Genomic DNA, 19,460 nt, shown 5'->3' with positions numbered 1-19,460 from the left:
AGACTGCCTGATACGGCAATTGCGCAGCCTCTGACCGCAAGGCACTACAGAGGGTAGTGCATATGGCCCTGTACATCACTGGGGCTAAGCTGCCTGCCATCCAGGACCTCTACACCAGGTGGTGTCAGAGGAAGGCCCTAAAAATTGTCAAAGACTCCAGCTAACCTAGTCATAGACTGTTCTTTCTGCTACCGCACAGCACGCGGTACCAGAGCGCCAAGTCTAGGTCCAAAAGGCTTCTTAACAGCTTCTACCCCCAAGTCATAAGACTGCTGAACAGCTGATCAAATGGCTACCCAGAGTATTTGCATTCACCCTCTTACCTTTTTTACACTGCTGCCACTCACTGTTTATTATTTATGCATAGTCACTTTACCCCTACCTATGTACATATTAACTGAATTACCTCGACTAACCTGTACATTGCACATTGACTCTGTACCGGTATCCCCTGAACATAGCCTCGGTATTGTTCTTTTATTGTTTCTTTTTTATTTTTATTTTATTTTATTTAGTAAATATTTCCTTAACTCTTATTTTTCTTAAAACTGCATTGTTGGTTAACGGCTTGTAAGTAAGCAATTCACGGTAAGGTCTGCACCTGTTGTATTCGGCACATGTGACAAATAACATTTGATCTGATTAGATTTTTTTGGTGTGGGGGCCAGCTCTTGGAATGATGCCATTCCATTTATTTTAGTCCATTCCAGCCATTACTATGATTTCATCCTTCGATTTAAAGTGCCACCAGCCACCACTGGTGGATACATCTAGAAACAATATACAGCCTATAGTTTTTTCCTATAGTTCCAGATTAGTCACCAGAATACGATGAAAGCGTTTGTGTAATGAAAGGACTTGAAAGCCCTTCTGTGTGGCTGTGTAGCGGAGGAGAGGAGAGGAGCAGCCAGGGTGCAGCATTATAATCCGTTATTAGGACTTGGGGCTGGCACACCAACAGAACATAGTGACTTGGGCTATCAGTGTGAAACAGGCCTTGGTACGGAAAGAAAGAAAGAAAGAAAGACAGACAGACAGACAGAGGAGGCAGAAGTAGAGGAAAAGGAGTTGGGCTGTTGCTCCTTGAAGTGCAGTGCAGTGACCCTGTGAAAGACACAACACAATGGGGCAATTACTGACTGTCACTTCCTTTTGAGGCCCATGAAAAATGATTTCTTCAGTCTGAAAGCTCTCTCTCAGCTAAAGGGAAAAAGGGCATATTGTGAACATTGCTGCTTTGCTGTGCTGCCATTGGGTCTATTCTTAAACGCCAAACATATTTGAGTCAGTGTGTGTGCATATAGGCTCATGTACTTGTGTACATATTCGGTGTATGTGAATTTGTGTACACAGATTTGTATTCATATGTGACATTACAATGCCTCTACTGGAGTTTGTTTGGGTATTAGGGATGTCAGTGGATTACTCACATCATATTCTACCTACCTTCCTCTATCCATGATTCATCTGAGAAACACCAATTCCCTGCACTATATTCAAACCTCAATCTCTGACTGACCCTTCATGAAATAAGCAATCCCCCTAACTGCTGGGTCCACCGCCACATCACTGCTCTCCTGCTTCTCATCTGCGCCTCCTCTGCTGCCTGGGAACAGGAGCAGGGAGCTACGCAGCGCAGGCCTGAGGAATTCATTATGAACACGATTGAGATGCAAATCAGTGGCGAATTGAGAGGTTGATGAAGTTAGCATTCTTGTAATCTAGTAGTCGTGCTTCTGCAATGCACTTCACTCCGCCAATCCTCTGCTTGTCGTTTGGTCCTCAAGGGCTTTTTAATGACGCTGGTGAAGAGATGCCAACGTGGCTCTTCCTGGAAATAGTACGGAAATTATCATGTCTAGTGTTTGTGTGTGTTTTGTCCATTTACTTTGGATGATATTTGGGGTGGCAGGTAGCCTAGTGGTTAGAGTATTGGGCCAGAAACTGAAAGGTTGCTAGATCGAATCCCCAAGGCAGTTAACCCACTGTTCCTAGGATGTCATTGTAAATAAGAATTTGTTCTGATTTGCTTAATTAAACAAAGGTTAAAATATATATTGTGGGACAGAGTGTGCAGGTTTTTATCCATGTCTGTCAGAGGTTTTTTTACGTGTTTGAAGTGGAAATGAGATGGAAAGAAGCAAAATAAAGACTATGCCCTACATACTCAGTACTAATACACCTATGGGCTCCGGTCAAAAGTAGTGCACTAAATAGGGAATTTGGGACACAGATGTTTAGCGCAGAGAGAGCCTGATGGAAGGATAGGATTTGGAGGATGAATGCTGTGTTAATATAACAAGATAAGTGAAGTGGATCGGCCCAACTCATTAGCCACATGAAAGCCAGGGTCAGACCGTGGTGATATATCAAAGCAGGGATAGGAAGGAAACAGGTGGCGGTAGGTAGTGCAGTATGGTTTTAAATAGCCATGGAGGGGTGCATTTCATTTCAAGAGGTTCCCTCCCTTCATATCCTCTTGTTCACTCCCCTTCACAGATCTGACAAGACTGGGTAGGGGAAAGCAATATGGCAGAAACTATGTACTTGCCTGAGATCCATGAATGGGAGTGGAGGGCAAAGGGGAGAGATCATGTTCCTAGAATTAAATGCAGGCCAGCAACACCAATCTTCAAGGAGAGTAGGACTGGCATCCCAAATGGTACACTATGCACTATATATTGTGGTGCAAAACTTCTGACTTGAGCCCTATAGGCCATGGTCAAAAGTACTGCACTATGTAGGGAATAGCGGGCCATTTGGGACGCAATAGTGTCTGGAGTAGTCTATGTAAATCTTGATCTGATGCACCCAGCCCGAGGTCGAGAGCTCCGCAGTCCACTCCGACAACAAAGTAGCATCATGAAGTAGAATAATGTCTCACCTACATTTTAAAAGAACCCTATTGGTCCTGGCCAAAAATCTAGCCAAAAGTATTGCATTACATACAGAATATAGTGCCACTTGGTCTTCCTAGCAACAACTCCAGGTCTAATGGCTTGACATCCTGTAAAGAGATGGTTGCCAGGAATGACAGGATAGGCCAGTCCTTTAAACAACCTAGTGGTGAGATTAGGTAGCTGCTAGGGCTACAAGATTCTGGTAACTTCCCCAAAAATTTGCTCCTGATTTTGGGAATGTTCAAACCAGGATTTCTGGCATTCCTGGGAAGTTTGGAAAAGTTGAAATTTTTCAAGCTTAGCTTCCGATACTGTATTGGTCACTTAGACTGCATTATTTAGGTTTGATGGGTAGAGGCCTTCAGTTGGCTTACTGATAGTCAATATTGCCATTAGTCTCCCTTATTACAGTGCATTCGGAAAGGATTCAGACCCCTTGACTTTTTCCACATTGTTACGTTAAAGCATTCTAAAATGTATTAAATAGTTTTTTCCTCCATGTGGGCTGTCATGTGCCTTTTACTGAGGAGTGGCTTCTATCTGGCCCCTCTACCATAAACGCCTGATTGGTAGAGTGCTGCAGAGATGGTTGCCCTCCTGGAAGGTTCTCATCTCCACAGAGGAACTTTTGGGTTCTTGGTCACCTCCCTGACCAAGGCCCATCTCCCCCGATTACTCAGTTTGGCCGCGCGGGCCGGTCTAGGAAGAGTCTTGGTTTTTCCAAAGTTCTTCCATTTAAGAATGATGGAGGCCACTGTGTTCTTAGGGACGTTCAATGCTGAAGACATTTTTTCGTACCCTTCTTCAGAGCTGTGTCCCGACACAATCCTTTCTGGAGCTCTATGGACAATTCCTTCGACCTCATGGCTTAATTTTTGCTCAGGCATGCGCGGTCAACTCTGGGACCTTATATAGACAGGTGTGTGCTTTTCCAAATCATGTCCAATCATTTGAATGTACTAGAGGTGAAGAATCAAGTTTTAGAAACAGCTCCAGGATGATCAATGGAAATATGATGCACCTGATCTCAATTTCGAATCTCATGGCAAAGGGTCTGAATGCTTGTGTAAATAAGTTATTTCTGTTTTTTGTATTTCATGAATTTCCAAAAATGTTTAAAAACCGGTTTAGCGTTTGCCATTATGAGGTATTTATTGAATCCATTTTTGAATAAGGCTGTAACATAACAAAATGTGAAAAAGTCAAGGGGTCGGAACACTTTCTGAATGCACTGTACATGCTAAGATGCTGGAAGAACATGACAGGAAAGAATGAGATCCTAATAAACCATAACAGGGTGTAAAATAAATTTAAAAAGAAAGATAAAATTCCCGGTTCTGGGTGATAGTAGCATGATACCACAAAGGACCTTCAAGTTCCTGTCGTGAGATTAACCAGACATTGAATCCTGGTCATGCCACAGTTGGACAGCAGCTAATGATTACACAGCTGGGAATACTCTGTGTGTGATCAGATGATGAAGAATTATTGATTCATTAATTGATTAAGACACCAAGCTGAAAAGGAACAGGCCACATACCTTTTTTCCAATCAATAAACACCTCTCCAGGAACATATGAACTGTGGTTGGGTGATTCAGCTCTTACAAGGTAAACATCACAGGCCAGCAAGATGATAGTGAAGGACTAGTAACATTGAATAAGGGATGGTCATTCCATGACTGTATGAATAAAACACGTAAAATCCCAAATCTGTAAACATGGGCACCCTTATAGATATCATCCTAACCAACTTGCCCTCCAAATACACCTCTGCTGTTTTCAACCAAGATCTCAGCGATCACTGCCTCATTGCTTGCATCCGTAATGGGTCTGCGGTCAAACGACCACCCCTCATCACTGTCAAACGTTCCCTAAAACACTTCAGCGAGCAGGCCTTTCTAATCGAGCTGTCCCAGGTATCCTGGAAGGATATTGACCTCATCCCACCAGTAGAGGATGCCTGGTTATTCTTTGAATGTGCCTTCCTCACCATCTTAAATAAGCATGCCCTATTAAAAAAATGTTGAACCAGGAACAGAAATAGCCCTTGGTTCACTCTAGACCTGACTGCCCTTGACCAGAACAAAAACATCCTGTGGCGTACTGCATTAGCATCAAATTGCCCCTGTGATATGCAACTTTTCAGGGAAGTTAGGAACCAATATACACACGCAGTTAGGAAAGCTAAGGTTAGCTTTTTCAAACAGAAATAAGCTTCCTGTAGCACAAACTCAAAAAGTTCTGGGACCACTGTAAAGTCCATGGAGAATAAGAGCACCTCCTTCCAACGGCCCAAGCTAGGAAACACTGTCACCACCAATAAATCCGCGATAATTGAGAATTTCAGTAAGAATTTTTCTACGGCTGGCCATGCTTTTCACCTGGCTACCCCTACCCCGGTCAACTGCCCTGCACCCCCCAGAGCAACTCGCCCAAGCCTCCCCCATTTATCCTTCACCCAAATCCAGATAGCTGATGTTCTGAAAGAGCTGCAAAATCTGGACCCCTACAAATCAGCCAGGTTTGACAATCTGGACCCTCTCTTTCTAAAATGATCTGCCGAAAATGTTGAAACCCCTATTGCTAGTCTGTTCAACGTGTGAGATCCCCAAAGATTGGAAAAGCTGCCGCGGTCATCCCCCTCTTCAAAGGGGAGACACTCTAGACCCAAACTGCTACAGACCTATATCTATCCTACCCTGCCTTTCTAAGGACTTTGAAAGCCAAGTTAACAAACAGAACACCGACCATTTCGAATCCCACCTACCTTCTCCGCTATGCAATCTGGCTTCCGAGCTGGTCATGGGTGCACCTCAACCACGCTCAAGGTCCTAAACGATATCATAACTGCCATCGATAAGAGACATTACTATGCAGCTGTATTCATCGACCTGGCCAAGGCTTTTGACTCTGTCAGTCACCACATTCTTTTCCGCAGACTCAACAGCCTTGGTTTCTCAAATGACTGCCTTGCCTGGTTCACCAACTACTTCTCTGATAGAGTTCAGTGTGTCAAATCGGAGGGCCTGTTGTCCGGACCTCTGGCAGTCTCTATGGGGATTTCTTGCCCTTCTTTGGACACTGTGCTAACTAACCTCCAGACGAGCTTCAATGCCATACAACTCTCCTTCCATGGCCTCCAACTGCTTTTTAATGCAAGTAAAACTAAATGCATGCTCTTCAACCGATCGCTGCCCGCACCTGTCTGCCCGCCCGTCCAGCATCACTACTCTGGAAGGTTCTGACCTAGAATATGTGGACATCTACAAGTACCTAGGTGTCTGTTTAGACTGTAAACTCTCCTTTCAGACCCACATTAAGCATCTCCAATCCAAAATTAAATCTAGAATCGGCTTCCTATTTCGCAAACAAAGTATCCTTCACTCATGCTGCCAAACATACCCTCGTAAAACTGACTATCCTACCGATCTTCGACTTTGGCAATGTCATTTACAAAATAGCCCCCAGCACTCTACTCAACAAATTGGATGCAGTCTATCATAGTGCCATCTGTTTTGTCGCCAAAGCCCCATATACTACCCACCACTGCGACCGGTACCCTCTTGTTGGCTGGCCTTCACTTCATACTCGTCGCCAAACCCACTGGCTCCAGGTCATCTACAAGTCTTTGCTAGGTAAAGCCCCGCCTTATCTCAGTTCATTGGTCACCATAACAGCACCCTCCCGCAGTACGAACTCCGGCAGGTATATTTCACTGGTCACCCCAAAGCCAATTCCTCATTTGGCCGCCTTTACTTCCAGTTCTCTGCTGCCAATGACTGGGACGAACTGCAAAAATTGCTGAAGCTGGAGACTATTATCTCCCTCACTAACTTCAAGCACAGCTCACTAACTTCAGAGCAGCTCACAGATCACTGCACCTGTTCATAGTCCATCTGTAAATAGCCCATCCAACTACCTCATCCCCATACTATATTTATTTCTTTATTTTTGCTCCTTTGCATCCCAGTATCTCTACTTATGCATTCATCTTCTGCACATCTGTCACTCCAGTGTTTAATCGCTGTATCGTAATTACCTCACCACTATGGCCTATTTTATTGCCTTACCTCCATTATCTTACCTTATTTTTACACACTGCATATATACTTTTTTTCTACTGTATTATTGACTGTATGTTTGTTTATTCCATGTGTAACTCTGTGTTGTTGTATGTGTCAAACTGCTTTGCTTTATCTTGGCCAGTTTGCAGTTGTAAATGAGAACTTGTTCTCAACTAGCCTACCTGGTTAAATAAAGGTGAAATATTTTGTATATTTTTAATTTTTAAATGAAACAAACGCATTAGCATGTCTATGTTTAGCCATGACAGACAATACAATATGCATTGTGGACCACTCAAGTACAGTTTTGAGACACTAAAAACTATCATAGTCAAACATGGTACGGTACTACTTCCTTAGCCATCATCTATAATACATTACATGATCTATAATTAAGCAATAAGGCCCGAAGAGGTGTGATATGTGGCCAATATACCATGGCTAAGCACCGTTCTTTTGCACAACACAGCCCTTAGCCAAAAGCCCCCGAGGTGCCTTATTGCTATTATAAACTGCTTACCAATGTAATTAGAGCAGTACAAATAAATGTTTTGTCATACCTGTGGTATACAGTGGCAGTGATATACCATGGCTGTCAGCCAATCAGAATTCAGGGCTTGAGCCACCCAGTTTATAAAACATGACATTATCTATACATTATTGGTATCAGTATAGAATGTAATTTATACAAAAAATAAATACATAAGTACAATAGATAAAAGGATGTGTGTGTCTGCATTGATATTAGCTATGATGTGCCATGGTTCCTCTGCTCCTGCTGCTCTCAGCTGTTTTATAACAGGCCTAAATCTGGCAGCCATTAGTCATGAGAATAGGGTAACTGTACCTTGTTAATTAGTAGTAAACCTGTGCTCTTTTTATGTGGTTCCACTGAGCCCATTAAAGTTTGTACACTAATACCTCCTATCTAACAGACAGCTCAATTAGTGCTAAGAGTAATGGGAACCCACCCACACCTACAGTTTGGGTTTACCCCTACTAGAATACAGACCTTAGAGAGTAACACTGGACTGGCTCTCAGGCTGCGTTTACACAGGCAGTCCAATTGGTTAAAAGATCAGAATTGCGCAGCCTGTGTAAACGCAGCCTCAGTGAGCTGGAAAGGAAAGCACAAACAAAGAACAAACTAGGATAGATACCAATAGAAATAGAAAACTGGAGAGGCTCTGGAAAGCACATAAAGCAATGCACAACACAAGACTTCTTAGGCTGTCCTGTTGAAGAATATATGTACAGTTGAAGTCAGAGGTTTACATACGCTTAGGTTGGAATCATTAAAACTTGTTTTTCAACTACTCAACAAATTTCTTATTAACAAACTGTAGTTTTGGCAAGTCGGTTAGGGCATCTACTTTGTGCATGACACAAGTCATTTTCCCAACAATTGTTTACAGACAGATTATTTAACTTATTACTTACTGTATCTCAATTCCAGTGGGTCAGAAGTTTACATACACTAAATTTACTGTAAAATTCCAGAAATTATGTCATGGCTTTAGAAGCTTTTGATAGGCTAATTGACATCATTTGAGTCAATTGGAGGTGTACCACTGGATGTATTTGAAGGCTTACCTTCAAACCCAGTGCCTCTTTGCTTGACATCATGGGGAAATCAAAAGAAATCAGCCAAGACCTAAAAAAAACATTGTAGACCTCCAGAAGTCTGGTTCATCCTTGGGAGCAATTTCCAAATGCCTGAAGGTACCACGTCCATCTGTACAAACAAAAGTCCGCAAGTATATACACCATCGGACCACGTAGCCGTCATACCGCTCAGGAAGGAGATGCATTCTGTCTCCTAGAGATGAACGTACTTTGGTGCAAAAGGTGCAAATCAATCCCAGAACAACAGCAAAGGACCTTGTGAAGATGCTGGAGGAAACAGGTACAAAATTATCTATATCCACAGTAAAACGAGTCCTATATTGACATTACCTGAACGGCCGCTCAGCAAGGAAGAAGCCACTGCTCCAAACCTGCCATAAAAAATGCCAGACTACGGTTTGCAACTGCACAAGGGGACAAAGATTGTGCTTTTTGGAGAAATGTCATCTGGTCTGACGAAGCAAAAATAGAACTGTTTGGCCATAATGACCATCATTGTTTGGAGGAAAAAGGGGGAGACTTGCAAGTCGAATAACACCATCCCAACTGTGAAGCACGGGGGTGGCAGTATCATGTTGTTGGGGTGCTTTGCTGCAGGAGGGACTGGTGCACTTCAAACAATAGATGGCATCACAAGGAGGAAATTGCGTGGATATATTGAAGCAACTTCTCAAGACATCACTAAGGAAGTTAAAGCTTGGTCACAAATGGGTCTTCCAAATGGACAATGACCCCAAGCATACTTAAAGGTGTGGCAAAATAGCTTAAGGACAACAAAGTCAAGGTATTGGAGTGGCCATCACAAAGCCCTGACCTCAATCCCATAGAACATTTGTGGGCAGAACTGAAAAAGTGTGTGCGAGCAAGGAGGCCTACAAACCTGACTCAGTTACAGCAGCTCTGTCAGGAGGAATGGGCAAAAATTCACTCAACTTATTGTGGGAAGCTTGTGGAAGGCTACCCGAAACGTTTGACCCAAGTTAAACAATTTAAAGGCATTGCTACCAAATACTAATTGAGTGTATGTACATTTCTGACCTGCTGGGAATGTGATGAAATAAATAAAATCTGAAATAAATCATTCTCTCTACTGTTATTCGGACATTTCACATTCTTAAAATAAAGTGGTGATCTTAACTGACCTAAGAGGGAATTTTTACTTGGATTAAATGTCAGCAATTCAATTGTATTTGGCTAAGGTGTATGTAAACTTCAGACTTCAACTGTAGCTATGGTTTTACTGAGCTAGTGTGACAGACTCATGCCTACTGCATGACTGTTGTGGTCCACTGAGCTAAAGCCTAGGCTGTGAGCTGTGGTTTTAGTGAGCTTGGAGAGACATTAAATATATAGCCTACAGTGTGCTCAGGTATTGAAGTACTGATTTGATTGTCTTCCCATGCATGGCTTGACAGATATCTTCAGTGCCATACATCTGCTTGTTGTTTCCTAAAATGAGGTCTAAGGCTTACTGGAGCAATGGGATGAAACCCAGGGAGGAGAAGTGGATTGAAGGAGGAGAGGGATTTGGAGAGACAGAGAAGAAGAGTGATTGGACAGTGAATGGTCTTGTCCTAGTAGAGAGACAGAGAAGAGGAGTGATTGGACAGCGAATGGTCTTGTCCCAGTAGAGAGACAGAGAAGAGGAGTGATTGGACAGTGAATGGTCTTGTCCCAGTAGAGAGACAGAGAAGAGGAGTGATTGGACAGTGAATGGTCTTGTCCCTGTAGAGAGACAGAGGCAGAGGGGCATGAGCTCATGAGCTATATCTGGAACATTACCACCTCTACCCCTCCTCCACTCCAAGCCCACATACACTTCTGCCTCTCCTTTCCTTCCTCCCCTTCTCCCATTCTTCCAACCTCCCCTCCCAGAAGTATAATGGGACAACAACACCAGTGTAGAGCAGCAGCCAACGCCCTCCAGGGGCTGAGTATGCGTGCGTGTGCATTACCTCAACACCCTGTTATCCCATTGGTTATCAAGATTTCCGCCTTCCTCAACTCATCAACAACCTGTCTTAAACAGAAATGTATTCCTGCTCAGTCACTCACTTTCCCCTAACTACGCAACCCCAATTAGTGTGTGTGTGACCTTTCATCTACCTCAGGAGTCTAGGTCTCCTGCCTATCTATCTATCGCTGTCCTAAAATGAGATCAGAAGGGTACCTAGATGATTCATTCATGTTGTATTTTTATGGAGTGTTTAGCTTAGCTTCTCTCCTCTCTTAACTTTCACTCAATCCCTTTAATATTTCTCATATTTGTGTCGCTGATCCCAACAGCATTCATATTACAGCATGAGTCTGTTCTGTCTCCCGTTGTTGAGAGACTCACGATGCCAGCCTGCGTTTTCAAACAGGTCCCATAGATTTATATTGGAGGCAGACAATATGCCCACTCACATACACACGTTCACACACAGAGACAGAGAGAAGGAGATAAAAAAAACAAGAAACAGCTAAATATAGAGAGGACGGATCTGTTTCTTGGATCCTTGATGAAGGAAAAGCACTATCAGAAGAGTGTTTTTTTCTGCCTAACTTGCCCAGACAGAGCCACCAAACCTGCCCAGACACAGCCACCAAACTTGCCCATACACAGCCACTAAACATGCCCACACACAGTCACCAAACTAATCCAAGTTTATCATTTTAAAAGGCTAATTGACCATTAGAAAACCCTTTTGCAATTATGTTAGCACAGCTGCAAACTGTTGTCCTCACATGGAATAGCCTTAATTTTTCAGAACAAGAATAGACTGAAGAGTTTCAGAAGAAAGTTCCTTGTTTCTGGACATCAGTACATCATGTACAGCTACAGTACATAATGTACAGCTACAGTACATAATGTACAGCTACAGTACATCATGTACAGCTACGGTACATCATGTACAGCTACAGTACATCAGTACATCATGTACAGCTACAGTACATCTTGTACAGCTACAGTACATCATGTACAGCTACAGTACATCAGTACATCATGTATAGCTACAGTACATCATGTACAGCTACAGTACATCAGTACATCATGTACAGCTACAGTACATCATGTACAGCTACAGTACATCAGTACATCATGTACAGCTACAGTACATCATGTACAGCTACAGTACATCAGTACATCATGTACGCTACAGTACATCATGTACAGCTACAGTACATCAGTACATCATGTACAGCTACAGTACACCAGTACATCATGTACAGTTACAGTACATCATGTACAGCTACAGTACACCAGTACATCATGTACAGCTACAGTGCAATCAATATCAATGTGTACCCTCCCCTTCCACTTAACACTGCATGTATTGTTTGGGTTCCTAACACACACATAAAGCACTTGAAGCAGAAGAGAGGATTATAGTTAACTTTGGTTTTAAGTTTGTGAGATGTCGAGTGTTAGAGGAGCCAGACTTGTTATATGAGTCATCATTGGAACTGTATTTGAACATTGTCCCATGCTGAATTAATCATCTTTATTTGGTAGATAGACCTTTAGCAGTGGAGGCTGCTGAGTGGAGGACGGCTCCTAATAATGTCTGGAACGGAGCTAATGGAAGCACAACAGCACGCAGTGTTACCAGACATACAGACATAACAAACTGTACCTCAATGCTGATTCAAATAGCTGTATGGAACGCTTTTTTTTTCTTTTTTTTTACATTTAACTGCAAGCATAATGCAGATATGCACACATATCCACAAATATATACGTATACACACACACACACACACACACACACACACACACACACACACACACACACACACACACACACACACACACACACACACACACACTGAGACCATGAATATGACATGAGGGCTGCTCTTCAAAAAAAAAATTAAGCACTGGAGATACCCTCTACTCTCTCTTCATCCTTCCCTCTGTTTTTATTTTCTCTCTATCCCTTCTCTCTATCCTCTATTTTCTCATGCTTCTCCCACCTCACTTTTTCTCCCCAGCTCTCCATCATTTCATTTCATTTTCTCCCCATCTCACTCTTTCTCCACATATCTTTCTCTCATATAAATACACCCTTGAACAACAGAAATTGATATGCTGCTTTGTATTTTCGTAGAATTACCCAATGCATGTCATATCTTCCGCCACAAGGGAAAACGAGGATAGTTGGTTGGTATAGTAATGAAAAGATACTGCTATTCTAGCATTCACAAAATACTCTTGCAGTATGTTAAATACTTGTTACTAATTCAAAACACAAGTTCTTGGTAAGCGGTAGATATTAAAACAAGTCCTTTGTAAGAGGTAGACATTATAATAAGTCCTTGGTAAGCGGTAGACATTAAAATAAGTCCTTGGTAAGCAGTAGACATTATAATAAGTCCTTGGTAAGAGGTAGACATTATATTAAGTCTTTGGTAAGCGGTAGACATTATAATAAGTCCTTGGTAAGAGGTAGACATTATAATAAGTCCTTGGTAAGAGGTAGACATTATATTAAGTCTTTGGTAAGAGGTAGACGTTAAAATAAGTCCTTGGTAAGAGGTAGACATTATAATACGTCCTTGGTAAGAGGTAGACATTATATTAAGTCTTTGGTAAGCGGTAGACATTATAATAAGTCCTTGGTAAGAGGTAGACATTATAATAAGTCCTTGGTAAGCGGTAGACATTATAATAAGTCCTTGGTAAGAGGTAGACATTATATTAAGTCTTTGGTAAGCGGTAGACATTAAAATAAGTCCTTGGTAAGCAGTAGACATTATAATAAGTCCTTGGTAAGAGGTAGACATTATATTAAGTCTTTGGTAAGCGGTAGACATTATATTAAGTCCTTGGTAAGAGGTAGACATTATAATAAGTCCTTGGTAAGCGGTAGACATTATAATAAGTCCTTGGTAAGCAGTAGACATTATAATAAGTCCTTGGTAAGCGGTAGACATTAAAATAAGTCCTTGGTAAGAGGTAAACGTTAAAATAAGTCATTGGTAAGAGGTAGACATTATATTAAGTCATTGATAAGAGGTAGACATTATAATAAGTCCTTGGTAAGAGGTAGACATTATAATAAGTCCTTGGTAAGCGGTAGACATTATAATAAGTCCTTGGTAAGTGGTAGACATTAAAATAAGTCCTTGGTAAGAGGTAGACGTTAAAATAAGTCATTGGTAAGAGGTAGACATTATATTAAGTCATTGATAAGAGGTAGACATTATAATAAGTCATTGGTAAGAGGTAGACATTATAATAAATCATTGGTAAGAGGTAGACATTATAATAAGTCCTTGGTAAGCGGTAGACATTAAAATAAGTCCTTGGTAAGAGGTAGACATTAAAATAAGTCCTTGGTAAGTGGTAGACATTAAAATAAGTCCTTGGTAAGCGGTAGACATTAAAATAAGTCCTTGGTAAGTGGTAGACATTAATTTATAATCTAAAGGTTCTTCCTAGAAGCGAATATGAACTGTTCTACCTAGAACCCTTTTATCTTTGGAGTGTAATTCCTAGAACCCTACACTGCCATCAGACACACATAACTGCACCACCTATCACACTTTCACAAAATGTAGGAATACATGGCTAAAGGTCAATCAGATTTGTGATCATAATCCCTAGCTGTGTATTGTCGCTTTCCATGTTGTCCGTTGTCTGTAGCTTGTGAGGTGTGGAAACACTTTGTTGCTTTTACGAATTTTGTCTTGCTGCTTTTTGTTCTATGTTGCTCTGTCTGTATGCTACGTCTTGCTTGTCCTATCTTGCTCTGCGTGTGCTCACTGCTCAACGATTGTCTATATTGTAATTGTTTTTAATATCCTGCCCAGGGACTGCGGTTGAAAATTAGCCGGCTGGCTAAAACCGTCACTTTTACTGAAATGTTGATTAATGTGCACTGTCCCTGCAAAAATAAAATAAACTCAAACTCAAACCCTCTATGAACGGTTCCACCAGCCATATTAGCCTATAAAATAGTATTATTTATGACACTACATTACATATATCATAAGGCCTTTCTTTAAGGGCCTAGTTATCCCCTAACACACAGGTGTTAGGAATCTCCTGGTTTACTTGCCACATCATGCCTGCAAGTCACATTATGGTGGCTTGCAAAGTTATGTGTAATTCCTATTGGAACCCAGCCAGAGTTAGCATATCTAACAAGTGGAATTGTGAATCACTCACAACCTGCATTCAGAATGACTGCAAGGTTAGGGAAGATTGAATATTGAGACGACCTCAATCATCTAAACTGGAACAACCATCTCAGTAACGGGTGCAATAAATCCAACAGATTGGATTCCTTGACAAAATGGAATATTATTTATGTTTTTGTAGCATCAAATGTATTAACCAATCAATTTACATGCAAAAACACAGATATTAAAGTAAAACAAAAAATTCTGAAAATCTCCTTGCGATAGAGCAGGCTGGGAAATATTAAGTAAGAACCCTTGTTTTCCAAAAAGAGTTCTTCTGATCAAAACGGTTCTTGGTAGAACTCTCTCCCTCTGCAAAGAGCCCTTTTCAAACCCTTTTTTCTGAGTGTACTCTCCTGAGCACGCATAGTTAATGCTACAAGTTAATGCTACCTGCTAAGGCTAACCATACTCAATGAATTACAGACCAGAGCTGTGTATCTGTGCGTGTGTATCTGTGTGTCTGTGTGTTTGTGCGTGTGTGCATCTGTGTGTGTGTGTGTGAACATCCATGTGCATGCTTCTATGTTTGTGTGCATTCCTGCATGTTTGTGTCCCTCTTGTGTGGACATGTGATTAGTATCACTGGCCACTTTATTGTCTGTTGATGACACACGGTGTTACACTGCAATCTTGATAAAAGCTGTGCAAAATAGAATCGGTAGGATAGCAGCAACAGCAGTACACACACACACACAATATTGGTAGGGGTCTTGGAACAAACACGGATGAAAATGTAGGTATTTTTTCCAATCCATCAGCAGCTTTAACCAATCCAAGGGTTCTCCAATGAATGATAGAGCAGGAAGGAACACTAAAAGAGCAGGACTTAATTGGGAAAGGGAAATAAATATATGTGTTGAGATTTGTGGGCATAATTGAATTGTATTGTATTTATCTACGTGTTTCAGTTCTGCCTGGGTTTGGTTGCTGTGTGGGTCTGGTGTTATGCTGCGTTCGATCTTTGTCTGTCACTAGTATCAAACAGTACACGCACGCACACGCACGCACGCACGCACGCACGCAAGCAAACAAACACACATGCAAACACACATGCACTGTTTCAGATTAAGGTCCTGATAGAAAAACCACAAGGTGTTTTGGCATGTAGTATCTGTCTGGATGGATGAATGGATCCCACTACCTCAGTGTTTACACATTGTAATATACTTATGTGACTCCTCAGCTAGAAATTAGGCATTTGCCAATCCCAATATTTGACCATTTAGCATTCGCAAAATATTTGCTTTAATATTCACACCACAGCAGTAGACAATATTTGTAGAAAAGGCACGGAACCAAAAACAATATGGAAGCAAATACAGTTGAACCAGTGAATTGCCTAATATTGTGACAAGGATTGAATATTCTCTGGTCAACATTCTGGAGTGTCAGGCGTATGTATGTGTACACGCGATTGTGTGTGTGTGTGTGTATGTGTAGAGGTGGGGAGAGTCAGAGAGAGCAAAGCTGATCGTTTGCTGAGCAACAACAACAGGTGACCATCTGACGGCCCTATTGATTTTGGCAAAACTAAACACAATTACCCTTTCGAAGACTCCTCAAAATGTTTTTTAATTTTTTGTTGCTCCCTTCACTCCCTGTGAGTAATTTGGGCTCCCCACTCCCCACACCTAATCCAATAGAACTAATCTGAAATGATGCCTGTATTCTGTCCCTCTCCTCCTCCAGTCAGCCAGAAGGGTTGCTGAATGGCCTGACCACAAGGCAGCACACACTAGAGCTGAGACCATAAACCAAAATGATCGTCACCAATCATACCGATCACTTACCACTGCCTTTTTACTGATATCATCATTACGATCAGTAGCCTATACTAGAGAAATGTTAAGTTTGAAATATGGGTGAATGTTAATGGGATAATTGATGGCTACAGCCATCAAACTAGTATTAGTAGTTTAATGAATAATAATTGTAAAAAACTGTGGTACCCATTCCTGTTATAAACGTATTGTATATTTAAACATGTCCACGCACACACGTACAAACACACAACACACACAGACACAAACACACAAATACACACACAGTCTCAGTTCACTTATATGCCTAAAATGGCTATGATGAATATGTCAGTGTGTATCTGTATTCAAAGGTGTATTTGGGACCTTACCTCTGCTGGACTAGTGGCAGATTTTACAGCTTTGCCTCTGGAGCATTCTGTCAGCATCCTTAAGACTTTTACGCACTCTCAACTCCCTACTACTGTACACTACACCAGACCCTACTACTACTGTACAGTACACCAGACCCTACTGCTACTGTACACTACACAAGACCCTACTGCTACTGTACACTACACCAGACCCTACTGCTACTGTACACTACACCAGACCCTACTACTACTGTACACTACACCAGACCCTACTACTACTGTACACTACACCAGACCCTACTACTACTGTATACTACACCAGACCCTACTACTACTGTACACTACACCAGACCCTACTACTACTGTACAGTACACAAGACCCTACTACTACTGTACACTACACCAGACCCTACTACTACTGTACACTACACCAGACCCTACTACTACTGTACACTACACCAGACCCTACTACTACTGTACACTACACCAGACCCTACTACTACTGTACACTACACCAGACCCTACTACTGTACACTACACAAGACCTTCGTGAGACTTGTGTTGAATTTAGGTTTGCATTTACACAAAACATAGGAATGCTGTCGTCTTTTCTGTCTCCTTTGCTCCCAGATTGTCTGACCCAGGAGCGCAACATGGTATCTGGCTGCCTGTCTGTTACAGTAAGCTTGCCACAGGAATAGTCTACTGTAGCTATAGACACTCTAATTAGTATTTGTTGGTACACTGAACACATGACGAAACCTTTGGACAATGCATTTAATCACGTTCGAGCAAATTTTAACAGAGAGCCGAGCCCAGCTGTCAATAAGGGGTGTGTCCTGTGTTCCCTGTCTCCTCTCCATCTGTGACGATTGAAGACACATGCCCTCTTCCGAGAGAGGACAGCCAAGGACGAGTGTCTGTCTGTCTGTCTGTCTGTCTGTCTGTCTGTCTGTCTGTCTGTCTACGGGTGAATATTAACATCTCTGTACATCCGGATGGTCCTTCAACACTGCAGTCTACTAGGATAGAGCAGGGAGAAGTAGGACAAGTGTGTGTGTGTGTGTATGTGTGTGTTTGTGTATGTGTGTATGTGTGTATGTGTATGTGTGTATGTGTGTGTATGTGTGTGTTTGTGTGTGTATGTACGTGTGTGTATTAGGACAGAGCAAGGACGAGTCAGAGCTTCTCCACTCTCTTCTGCTCTAGCAGCTGTTGGGGTAGAGAGACAAAATCACAGATGCCGAATCTCAAGTATTGATCTCTACACCATATGTTTCTTCCTCTAGTGATTCAGCTTCTATCTATCTATCTATCTATCTAGACGACCAGTTCTTATAGCCTTTAGCCGTACCATTATCTTACTCTTCCTCAGTTAGAGGTTCATCAAGGCCCTGCAGTGCCTAGCTCCACTCCCATTCCCCAGGTGCTCTCATTGGTTGACTTCTGTAACTGTAACTGTAAGCCTTGGTTTCATGCATGTTAACATTAGAAGCCTCCTCCCTAAGTTTGTTTTACTCACTGCTTTAGCACACTCTGCCAACCCGGATGTCCTAGCCATGTCTGAATCCTGGTTTAGGAAGGCCACCAAAAACCCTGAAATGTCCATCTCCAACTATAAAATTTTACAACAAGATAGAGCTGCCGAATGGGGTGGAGTTGCAATCTACTGCAGAGTCTACTGCAGAGTTGCAATCTACCTGTCATGCTATCCAGGTCTGTGCCCTGTGTTCTACTAGTGAATTGATTGCCCCCCCATCTATCTTCAGAGCTCGTGCTTAACACTCCGGCCGTTCTATAATCTAAGCTAGATGCCCTCAATCTCACACAAACTCATCAGCCTTGGTTTCTCAAATGACTGCCTCTTCAAATCGGAGCGCCTGTTGTCCGGAATTCTGGCAGTCTCTATGGGGGTGCCACAGGGTTCAATTCTCGGGCCGACTCTTTTCTCTGTATACATCAATGATGTTGCTCTTGCTGCTGGTGATTCTCTGATTCACCTTTACACAGAGGACACCATTCTGTAATTTTCTGGCCCTTCTTTTGACACTGTGTTAACAAACCTCCAGATGAGCTTCAAAGCCATACAACTCTCCTTCTGCGGCCTCCAACTGCTCTGCAAGTAAAACTAAATGCATGCTCTTCAAACGATCGCTGCCTGCACCTGCCTGCCCGCCCGTCCAGCATCACTACTCTAGACGCTTCTGACTTAGAATATATGGACAATTACAAATACCTAGGTGTCTGTTAAACAGTAAACTCTCCTTCCCGACTCACATAAAGCATCTACAATCCAAAATTAAAATCTAGGATCAGCTTCCTATTTTGCAAAACAAAGCATTCTTCACTCATGCTGCCACACATACCCTTGTAATCTGACCATCCTACCGATCCTTGACTTCGGGGATGTCATTTACAAAATTGCCTCCAACACTCTACTCAGCAAATTGGATGCAGTCTATCACAGTGCCATCTGTTTTGTCACCAAAACCCCATATACTACCCACCTCTGCGACCTGAATGCTCTCGTTGGCTGGCCCTCGCTTCATACTTGTCGCCAATCCCACTGGCTCCAGGTCATCTA

At 42.1% G+C, this 19,460-nt stretch overlaps 1 protein-coding gene across 2 annotated transcripts in view; it reads left to right on the top strand.

The window, feature by feature from the left end:
• The window catches only part of LOC139413709 (calcium-dependent secretion activator 1-like), a 143,907-nt gene that overhangs the window by 4,371 nt on the left and 120,076 nt on the right, over positions 1 to 19,460 (top strand). The window lies entirely within an intron of this gene.

This window comes from Oncorhynchus clarkii, chromosome 7, assembly GCF_045791955.1.
Source record: "Oncorhynchus clarkii lewisi isolate Uvic-CL-2024 chromosome 7, UVic_Ocla_1.0, whole genome shotgun sequence".
NCBI classification, from domain to species: Eukaryota; Metazoa; Chordata; class Actinopteri; order Salmoniformes; family Salmonidae; genus Oncorhynchus; species Oncorhynchus clarkii.
This window is presented reverse-complemented; position numbering and strand designations above follow the sequence as displayed.